Below are 10376 nucleotides of genomic sequence, written 5' to 3'. Positions count from 1 at the left end.
CAACATAGCTGCCATTAAAATCCCTGTAAATTTTACGACTGCATTTTTTGTAAAACACCGTAATTTTCACGGGAAAAAACAGCATTCTGGTTACATCAAAATTACTGTAAATTTAACGGCAGTACTTCTCCAGAAGTGGCCGTAATTTTAACAGCAAAACTCCTGCAACATAGCTGCCATTAAAATATACGTAAATTTTACGGTAGTTTTTTTACAGTGGTAGCTTGCCTGAAAAGATGCCTACTTGCTTGCGTAATCCAGGCGTAAAGTGCAACCTAGGCTCCTCTAATTCACGCATCAACGTTCGTGCACAAAGTTCGTTGTCTCCGTCCCTCGGTCGTTGTGTCCAGCCTGCCGGTGCTCAGGACCACTGGGAATCAGGGCGAAGATGAACGAAAATGTGCCGTGCAGACGAATAATTACTTCACAGATATAATACGCACCTTGAATGACTCCAATCTTGAAAGCGTCGAACGAATTTCTTCGAAGACCGAGCAGACTCGTCCTCGCTCCCCGATGTTTCAAAACAAACTGATTTGCTGCGGTTCCAAGAAACGCTTTCTCCCCAAACGTGCGATCCCTCGCGGTCACGGGTTCTAATTATTGCACTTCTTTGGTAGAATGATAGTGCTGACCCATTATGGCACTGCTGCATAAGGGAATTTATTGGCTGGTATTCGGAATCCCATGAAATATTTTTGCAGCGCATGGATATCGTGAGAAGGCGTTCGTACTCATGCGCCGGAAACATGCGGTACACATGAGGTACACCTGGTATAGATCGCGCTTTAAAGGTACCTAGCCGGTACGGATGGGTCTCGGAGCCCTTGTACCGTTTTAATTTCGCAGTGGTCGTGAACTGTACCTGCTGGTTCAGGACTGTACCTCATGTGTACCGCTGGGATCACTCTGGTTTACACTTCGCAAAATAAACTTCGAGAATAAACTCCTCGAAATAAATCACGAAAAAATCCACGGTGTAAAGATAAAGCGGTAAAAGTCAACTTTTGCGATAGAAACGCTTCACATTCAAACTTTCAAAATAAATCGTCTCTGATTGGTCGACAGGCACGACAGCCTCAGAGCAGCGAAGGCTTTTGACTCCCGCGTCTCAAAATAGTTCCCCGCAGGGTGAGGCCTTTTGGGGTGGGCTGGGAACGAGAGTACCGAGTCTGGACGAATCGTTTACTGTATTCTCCGCCGGATATCGGGATTCTGTTGACACTGCAGTTAATGCTTTGTCCTGCTGCTCGCCTGTCAAATTTGAGTATGTCGAACTCTGAATTCGTCTCATGTCACCAAATGAGTTCCCGGTGTTGGTTCCAGCTATGGTGGGCACCTGCTATATTGTGAAGTCGTAGAGTTGAAAAGTGACGACCGACGAAAAAGCCTGATTCCGATATCGTGTGGATGTGTTGTGTTTGTCCGTCTGTATGTGTTTGTGTGTGTCCTAGCCTCAGAACTGTTGAATCGTGAAATCGGAACCTGCCTGTGGTTTTCCTTGTGAGCCTGCGTTCTGATAAACTCAGGAAACAGGTACTGAACAGACTCTCGAAATGCATTTCTGCAAATAAGCTACGTATGAATGTGAAGAAATTGTTTGTTTGTTTGCAAGAAAAAACTATTTTCTCTCGGATGAATAACTTGAGTCAGCAGAGGTTCCCTAATTTTTTGTAACCAGCACACGGTAGTCTCAAAGTGTAACGAAGTAAGATTCTAATTTCAGGAACATCCACATTGATTCGCGCACCTTCCTAGACAACGATTTTCCATGCAAAATCTGCAAAAGATGTATCTAGACATAATATTTCAAGCATTTTGTTTTCACTGGTCTTTGAATACCCTGGAAACTAAGAATGCCATTTTCTTAAATAGCGTGAAATTTTCTCACATAAATTTTTGCATCTTTTTTAAGGACGTGGATATACAGTGCAAATTCTGGTTATCAAAAGTCGGAACTGAAGAAAACCAAGCGCAATAAGTAACTGAAATCAGAAGTGCGAGAAATGAATGGCAAGCTCTGTTGTATTTTATTTCCTTCTTTTCTCTCCTATGATCTTCACATTCAGAAACCCCGAAGTACGTTTATTAGCAGGCCACTCTTTATGCAAAGCACCCACGCCAAGAAGAAGTCTAAAATGTACGGTACCAGCTACTTCATTGTATGGTACCCTTGCACCTATTTTTACAGCATATAAATATTAGGCTGAAATATGAAATAGTTGTAAAACTTGCATCCTGTGCGACATTACATTAAATGTGCTGCTTGCAGTTCTGCAGCGTTGTTTCTTCCTCACGTTCAAGTGAAAACCCAATAAACCATAAAAAGCCCATGGACGTCCTCATCTGGTCCAGACGTCCTCGTCCAATTTAAACATCATTAGGACATCCATAGGTAGTGTCGCAAAGGCTGTCAATTGCATGACATCCTGAGGATTGTATTTTGGCATTCTGCTCTGGACGTAATGTGGGGCAGTGGAATTCGATATGCATGATACCAGGCACGTGCCCGATACAATATTTTTCAGTTTAAATTGACAAAAATTATTGTGTACAGTTTCCTATTTTTGCTTCTTGGCCCGTGATGGCTGCATTGGCTGCATGCCAACACGAACTCCTGCGTCCTTGCCTGTTCACCATGCCACCAGCCAGCGCTGTCAGTCGCGCATGCGCAGTTTTGTTCGCTTGGCGCTGGTTCGCTTTGCTATGGCTCTAACGGACGTTTCTCATCGCGGCGACTGTACGCATGATCTCGAGCGTATTATTGTTCCGCTAACTCTGCAGCTATTAGAGGGTTTGTACTTTCGTTCCCAGTTTATGCTGTCGTTCTAGCAACCCGTCTGAGAAAGAGCGCATAAGGGGAAATGTTTCTGCCAACCCACAGCAGACCAGTCTTGCTCGTTTGAAATGTCAAGTGAGGAAACGGCCCTGTACCTGAAGCCAAAATCGCTCTTTGCCATCAGGATTTTCGCCGTGTAAGGTGTGTAATCAATATAACTGTGAAATAATATGTTGCCATGCATTGTCATTGTAGATTTCCCTCCATTTGCAGGCAATCTGACCAACGACAGGGAGATGGAACGCAAGATGAAACTGTGAGCAACTTTGTGCAGACGGTGCGTATACGTCTCGACACCTACTGCACATGGCTATGCTGTCATCGTGTTTTCTGAAAAGATATTTCTTGCAGATTAGGCGTGTATGGCGCAACGTGCACCAGGAAGAAAGACGCAAGCATTGCAAAATGGAAAAGCAAAGCTTCGATTTTCGCGGGAGAGAGGCATCTTTTATTTTATTTTATTTTGCTTCCTAGATGGCCTCAACTGACGAACAAGCTGCAGCACATTATGGTGACAATTTTTTATATTTTTTAAAGAAAAATAAACCTGTAGATTTTCAATACGTTGCAGGAGAGAACTAGTTATACAAATAAGGGAAGATTTCTTTTAGACGACCTATATGTGAATATACTATCTGAAAAAAAGTAGATTTTTGCAAGTGCTTGATATTCTCAAACACATGGTTAAACAATGAATGTAGATCAGCTTTATATTTTTACGTGAAGCTAATCACAAGCAATTAGTTACAAGCATAAATAATGTGGGGTTCCTTCAAGAATGCTAATTTGTCAGAAATTTATAGTAAACTTGACCCCAAATGTGCTCCGTTCTTGAGTTCTCACCACATCACCAGATTTATTCTTATTCTACATACCCTTTGGGATGGCAGACCCGTGCTTCCCCTCTAACGCCAGGCAAGGAAAGCGCACAAATGACGTATATGTAGATGTCAGAAGGAAGCTCGTATGGGACAACTTCATATTTCGGCACAGTTTAATGCGCCCCATTGTTCAGGAAAACAATATGATGATTTACATTCGATATATGCATCGTCTAAAAAATGCACACATTTTTTTTTCAGTGATATTTAAGGGAGTGAAGCTACATCTCTGGCTGGTTTTGGCTGGAAGAGCCCAGGTTGACAGTTGCACAAGCTGATGTATGTCAGCATTGAAAATATAAAGGAAAAAAAGGCAATTTAAAATGCCTCACTCAATTTACTACTATTCATAGCTTGCACCTTGACAGGTGTTTTTCTCCTTAAATGGTTTCATTGCCAAAATCAACGAGAATGACCGTCATCACATTAAGAAGTTTCAACTGTATACCAAGTAATAACAAACATGTGCTTACTTTTTCTGCAATCAAGATGTGAATTACATCGTTGAGTTGCAGGCTTCAGTGAAAAATCACTGCTTGTGATGTCAGTGCTGAGTGAGTATGGCACTGCTAGTGACGCAACATGTGATTCCAGTGTCTTTCACCCCACCCCACGTTATTTCATGAGCAATTAGTATCACAAGCAATCAGCTTGCATGATGCACTTATGAAGGGTAATTTCATGAGTGCCAACAAGCATACTGCAATGCTAATTTACAATGTAGTTTGTGGCTTTGGAGCACACTCATATTCAGTATGCCACGTGAACTAGAGCAGCATTTTCTGCCATAAACATTAGATGAGCGAAGACCCCAAAAAATGTGCGCAGTGTTTACTTGCATTTGACAGCCTGCATTTTTATTACTGAGAGGCTGTCCTCGTAGCTAGAGGGAAAGGGTGCTGGCAATGTGGCACATGTTCATAAGATGTAGAACCAGAAAAAAAATTGACAGCATATCATTATCTCAATCATGTCATTGTGTCCGTGCTTCTGTCTCCTGTTCTGCATTTGTTAATGTTTTTGTGTAGTTGCTGGATTTTAGCCCAACAGCAGGGGTCAGCAATTAGAGAACATCCAGAACATGCGAGGCATACATTTCCTCATTCTCCACATTCCTCATTCAAGTAACGTTGAAGAAGTAACCATGCGAAAAAACAATACAACAGTGAAGCTGGCTTCAGTACACTAAAACATGTCACATGTAACAATATACAGTATGCCCCGGTGTTTCCCAAACCGTGTGTCAGGACCCCCATTGAGGCCGCGATAGCACAAACGGGGCCCAAGAGAAAGCAGATGAAGTGAGCGCAATATGCCACAAAACCAAGGAAACTATCTCTCTACGACTGCATTATATTGAAGTTGTTTTACAAAAATGCAAGTTCAGTTCAGCGCACAATCAGTCGGGAAACAAGCTAACTTGCAGCAATGCTTTCAATCAAGTGTGTCGCAGTATTCCTCACTGCATCATGACGAGACCGTGGACCTACATCAGACGCTGCATGTATACTAGTATAACATGCATATTTATTTATTTATTTCGAGAACCCCAAGGGCCCGGAGGACATTACATGGGTGTGGGAACTGGAGCGTAAGATACATTTACATCAACTTGATATAAACAAACAACCAAGCAAAAAAGGAGAACGCAATTAGCACTAAGTAAACAGGAAATAAAGAAACGACGACAGTACAAACTTATATGAAAACAAGTATTAAAGCGTGAAACGGAGTTCATTCACATAGGTACAGATAATTAACAAATATGATAAGGGGAGGTGAAAAATTTCAAAGCAACTGACATACAAGCGTGGTGATCTTGTGGGTGGAGTGAACAGGAGAGGGTGTTACAAAATACTGTATGCTCGATAATAGTTGTGAGAGGTGATGGAAGGTTGTTCCATTCGATGGCAGTTGAACAAAAGAATGATCTGGATAACGCATTGGTATTACAATGAAAGCATGTGACCTTATTAGTGTGGTTGACGCGAGGAAAAATGACACTCGGGCAGGTGATTGGCGATTGGTGCGGTGGCAAGATGAAAAAAAAAAACAATGGAAGAGGGCTAACTTGGCAAGACGGCGACGATGTTCGAGTGAGTTGAGATTAAGATTTGATTTAATGCGGGTACAGAGGTATCGAATTAGTAGTCGTTGGAAATGGGCAGCCCGATTCTGGATGGCTTCTATGGCGTCGCAGAGATACTTTTGGGGAAGGTCCCAAATAGGTGATGGATATTCCAGCTTGCTTTGTGCAAGAGCCGTGAACGTTAGGAGCTTAAGATGGAGGCCGCAAACCTGAGGGTGCGTCTAACAAAGCCTAGGGAGCAAGAAGCGTTAGTTATTATGTGGTTGATGTGCTCGTTCTAAGTTAGGTTGAAGGAAAGGTGGATTCCAAGATATTTGTAAGAGTTAGGGTTAATTTGATATCACTTAGAATGTAGGGGAAGGGAGGAAGACAGGAGACCCGTCTTCGAGAAAACGACAAAATGCGACGCTTCGCAATGTTCAGAGGCGTTTGCCACGGCATTGCACCAACGCCGGATTAGTTAAAGGTCGCTTTGTAAGGTTAGTTGGTCAGAAGGAGAGAGGATTTGCCTGTACACTACACAGTCGTCAGCAAAGAGACGAATCGTGGAAGATATGCGTGAAGGAAGGTGATTTATATAGATAAGGAAAAGGAGAGGGCCGAAGACTGGACCCTGAGGGATGCCAGAAAGCACAGGTACATCTGGGGATAGGTGGTTGTTGCAAGTAACAGATAACGTACGATTAGTCAGAAAGTGACCTATCCAACGGACGACATACGGGTCGAGGTTAAGCAGATAGAGTTTGTATAGAAGCTTAGAGTGCGGCACCATATCGAAGGCCTTGCGAAAGTCTAAGAAAGTGGCGTCAGTCTGATGATTATTGTCCACGTGGAGAAAGATGTCGTGAACAATACTGGCTACTTGAGTTTCACACGAAAAGAGCTTTCGAAACCCGTGCTGCAAGGAATAGAAGAAGCATTTTTCTTGAAGGTACTTAACTACGTTGGAGTATGCGTTCGAGAATTTTACATACTATAGAAGTGAGTGAAATGGGGCGGTAGTTATTAGCTGTGTGGCATCTGCCTGATTTGTGAATAGGGACAATCTTCGCCCTCTTCCAGTCCTGCGGTAAAGCAGAATCTTGGAGTGACTGAGTAAATATGCAACATAGAATCTTGCTGGAAATAGATCTCGTGTTGTATAGAACCTTCGGGTTAATAGAGTCCAGACCAGCACTTGACGATAGCTTAAGCGACCCAATGATTTTACAAATACCATGAGTGCTGATATGAATGGGGATCATAGGTGAGGAGGCGATTACTGATACTAATGGAGTTTGGGTGTACCCGTTATCGGTTTTGAAAACGGATGAAAACGGATGAAAACAAGGGAGCGAAAGCGTTGACGCAGTCGTTGTCGGCGGGTGTCAGTTAGACTGATAAGGTGGGATTTTTGTGGAAGTAAAATTTTTCAAAATTGTGTTGGTTTATTCGTCAAGAGAGACGGGAGGTCGATGGTAAATAACTTATGTGTCACTTCCTTGATCGAGCGCCTGTATTCCCGTTCACAGTAGTGAAATTTAGCCCGTGATACGTCGTCGCCAAGACGCTTTGCCTTCCTGAATAAACGCTTTGTCTTGGTTAGCAAGATTTTAAGACTTTTCGTGAACCAAGGATTGTGATCATAAGATTTCACTCTTATCTTTGGAACATTGTACTCGGTAAGGTAGTTTATGTTGTCACAAAGGGGGACCAGTTATCCTCAATGGAGTGAGGCGAGGTGCCATGAAAGGAATTTTCATACAGAGCTTCAAGACCCTCGTTGATTGGTTGGAAGTTAGCTCGAGCGTAGTCGCCCTATTGAAAAAAGCACTAGAATCATCCTGGTGTTTTGGTGGCTGTGATTTGGGACATTCCTGGTGCCATGTTCCTAGTGTCTGTTCTCTGATGTTCCACACCAGGACCTCTGATGTGTGCGCTCAGGTGTTGCACACCAGGATCCCTGGTGTTTTGTGATGCTCCACTGTTGAACCTTATCATGTCTCATGCGTTCAATCCCGCGATGTACTTGGTCAGTCAGGAAACCTCACAATGGACTAAAAGCTGTGCATAGTTGTAGACATGTGTGTATGAGAGAGAGAAAGCAGGACAGTGCAAGCGCGGCACCACAGCACGAACATGGTGTTACTGCTGTCCTGTTTGTTTTTCTCCAAGTGTTCAAAACTATGCACAGCTTTCAGAGCCTCGTGAGGGCGCTGAGGAGTCAAGGACCTCACGGTATCGAATGCGTGAAACTGCATAATGGTCAATAGTCGAGCATCATAAAACACCACGAAGGGATCCTGCCATGCATACATGAATGTGCAACATTCAACCAACACGGTCTGCTCATTATTCCGGTACTAAGGCTGCTTGGGATGTACTCATTAATGTTAGCGACTCCTCAAACCAGTCAACAATACAACAAGATATCAAACGTTTCTTTCTACTGCAAAGGTGTCCCAGCTGTTAGCAGGCTACTAATTGTTTGCATATAGTATACTGAGAATCAGAAATAGGAACAGACAAGTACGCGTAACAAAACTGTCTATATTACTGCTATCATTGATGATACAGATTTAGGAGAAGTATGCACTCCACAATATAAAAGTACAAAAAGCAGCAATGTTATTTCTTCTGCGAGTGTGAATACATAACATGCGGCACAGTTATAATTTAGAAAAGCGAACTCGATCAACTCTTCAGTCATTTCCGGTCCTCTCTTCTTGTAGCCCATATCCCATGAATAATCAGTTCACATGATGCCGGACGAAACCCACATTCAAAGACGTCATACCAACGACCAGTCGTCACATCTACCCCGAATGCATCTCTTCCACACTTCTACTTGTGCTGTGAGGGTCCTCCTTCCCCCTCCTCCTCATTCACGCCGCACTTCCACTGGACTCCAACAGAGGTCGCCCCTTTGCTTACGCAAAAGCTGTGGCACTCGCTCGCCGCGTCAAGAAGACCAGAGACTCCCTTGCCTCTAGTCAGTCGTCGTCGCTCGCCATGCTTACTTGTCGGTTCTCTTGTTAGTTGTCTGTATCGCTTTCGCCATTAAACGGGTAGTTCGCTGCCCTCATTGTTCTCCCCAAGCCTTGCCCCATGCCTCTCCAGCCCTGGCATCCCCACATTTGGCGCAGTCGACATCAACCCACTGCCTACCCCGCTCGTACCACAATGCCGCACAGCCTCGCTTTGTTCGCTTGTCACCCCGGTTCTCGGACCTTCTCCCAGGCCGCGCCATCTTTGCCTTCTTCCTCGGCTTCGCCGTCTTGGCCTTGAGCCGCCATATTGTCACGCGGCTTTCGCTCGCTGATTCCACCATGCCGGGTATCAATTGGCGGGAATTGGACGCCGCTACGATGGCAGGCCTCAGCCCACTTCTAATTCGGGATGAACTCTCACGTCGCGATCTTGACACAACCGGCTCGGACGCGGAACTCGTCCAGCGTCTCCAAGCCTGCCTTGACGCAGAACGTTCCACAGCATCCACAACACGGGAAACGCTGCAAGATATCCCTCAAGCTCCTGTGCCTTTTGACCCCCGAATTTTACAACAGCTTACAGCATCCATCAACACACTGACACATATCCTGCAACAAGCCCAACAACCCCCGCAATCTCTACCAATGACTATGAGTGTGCCTTCAGAGATAGCTACGTCAACTGTTCCTATGTCTCCTCCATTGTGTGAAACCATGCTCCACTCAAGCAACACATCCCAAGCGTCGACAGCGGACCACGGAGTCAGCGCCATTCCATCGCAACTGCCCCATCCCCAAACCGCACCTCAGTCTGCTTTGCCTCCTGTACTTCAGCCTTACCAGATGTCTTACGTTCCTCAAATAAACGTCACCACCATGCCCGACATTTCGTCTAGCATACCTGCCTTTGAGGACGGCAAGAAACAAAAAGCACGTCTATGGATTGAGGATCTTCAACGAACGCAACAACTGGCATCATGGTCACCAGACACTACACGCTTAATCGCGGCCAGTACTGCGCGGCACAGCCAAGAACTGGCATCTGACTTCGGGTCGTGAGTACCCCACGTGGGACTCCTGGAAGACTGCCTTCCTCGACACATTCGCACAGGAAAGGTCACTGAGCCAGTGGCAGCAGCAGGTTATGGCTACCGTGCAACACAGCTCCCAGTCCTTGCGTGACTACGCCTACGGAAAGCTCCGTGCTATCAACAAATGCCCTGCTCCCCTCACAGATGCTCAAAAAGTGGAGTACCTACTGCAGGGTATATCAACCCAGTCCACTGCTACAAGCATCGCCGCACAGCGTCCAGCGTCAGTGGCAGCGTTTCTTGAGATGTGCAATGACATCGCACACTTCAGCATTTGCAACAGCCAACCTCTGTGCCCCCACGTCACAGTCAGGAGGAATACAAACGCCATCAAAGTCGTCCAAGTGCATCGTTGGGACCCCCCAACACTGGACCACCTAAACACCAACTTGCAAGTCCCAATACTGCAAATCTCAAGTCTTATCCAGAAGGTCCTCCGCGCCCCCATGCTCTACAACAGCGTGTTCGAATTGCGGACTTAGCCCCGGAACAAAAAGAAGTCCGGTA

Source organism: Ornithodoros turicata, chromosome 1 (assembly GCF_037126465.1).
Source record: "Ornithodoros turicata isolate Travis chromosome 1, ASM3712646v1, whole genome shotgun sequence".
NCBI lineage: Eukaryota > Metazoa > Arthropoda > Arachnida > Ixodida > Argasidae > Ornithodoros > Ornithodoros turicata.
The sequence above is the reverse complement of the archived record's forward strand: the minus strand, read 5'-3'. Positions refer to the sequence as shown.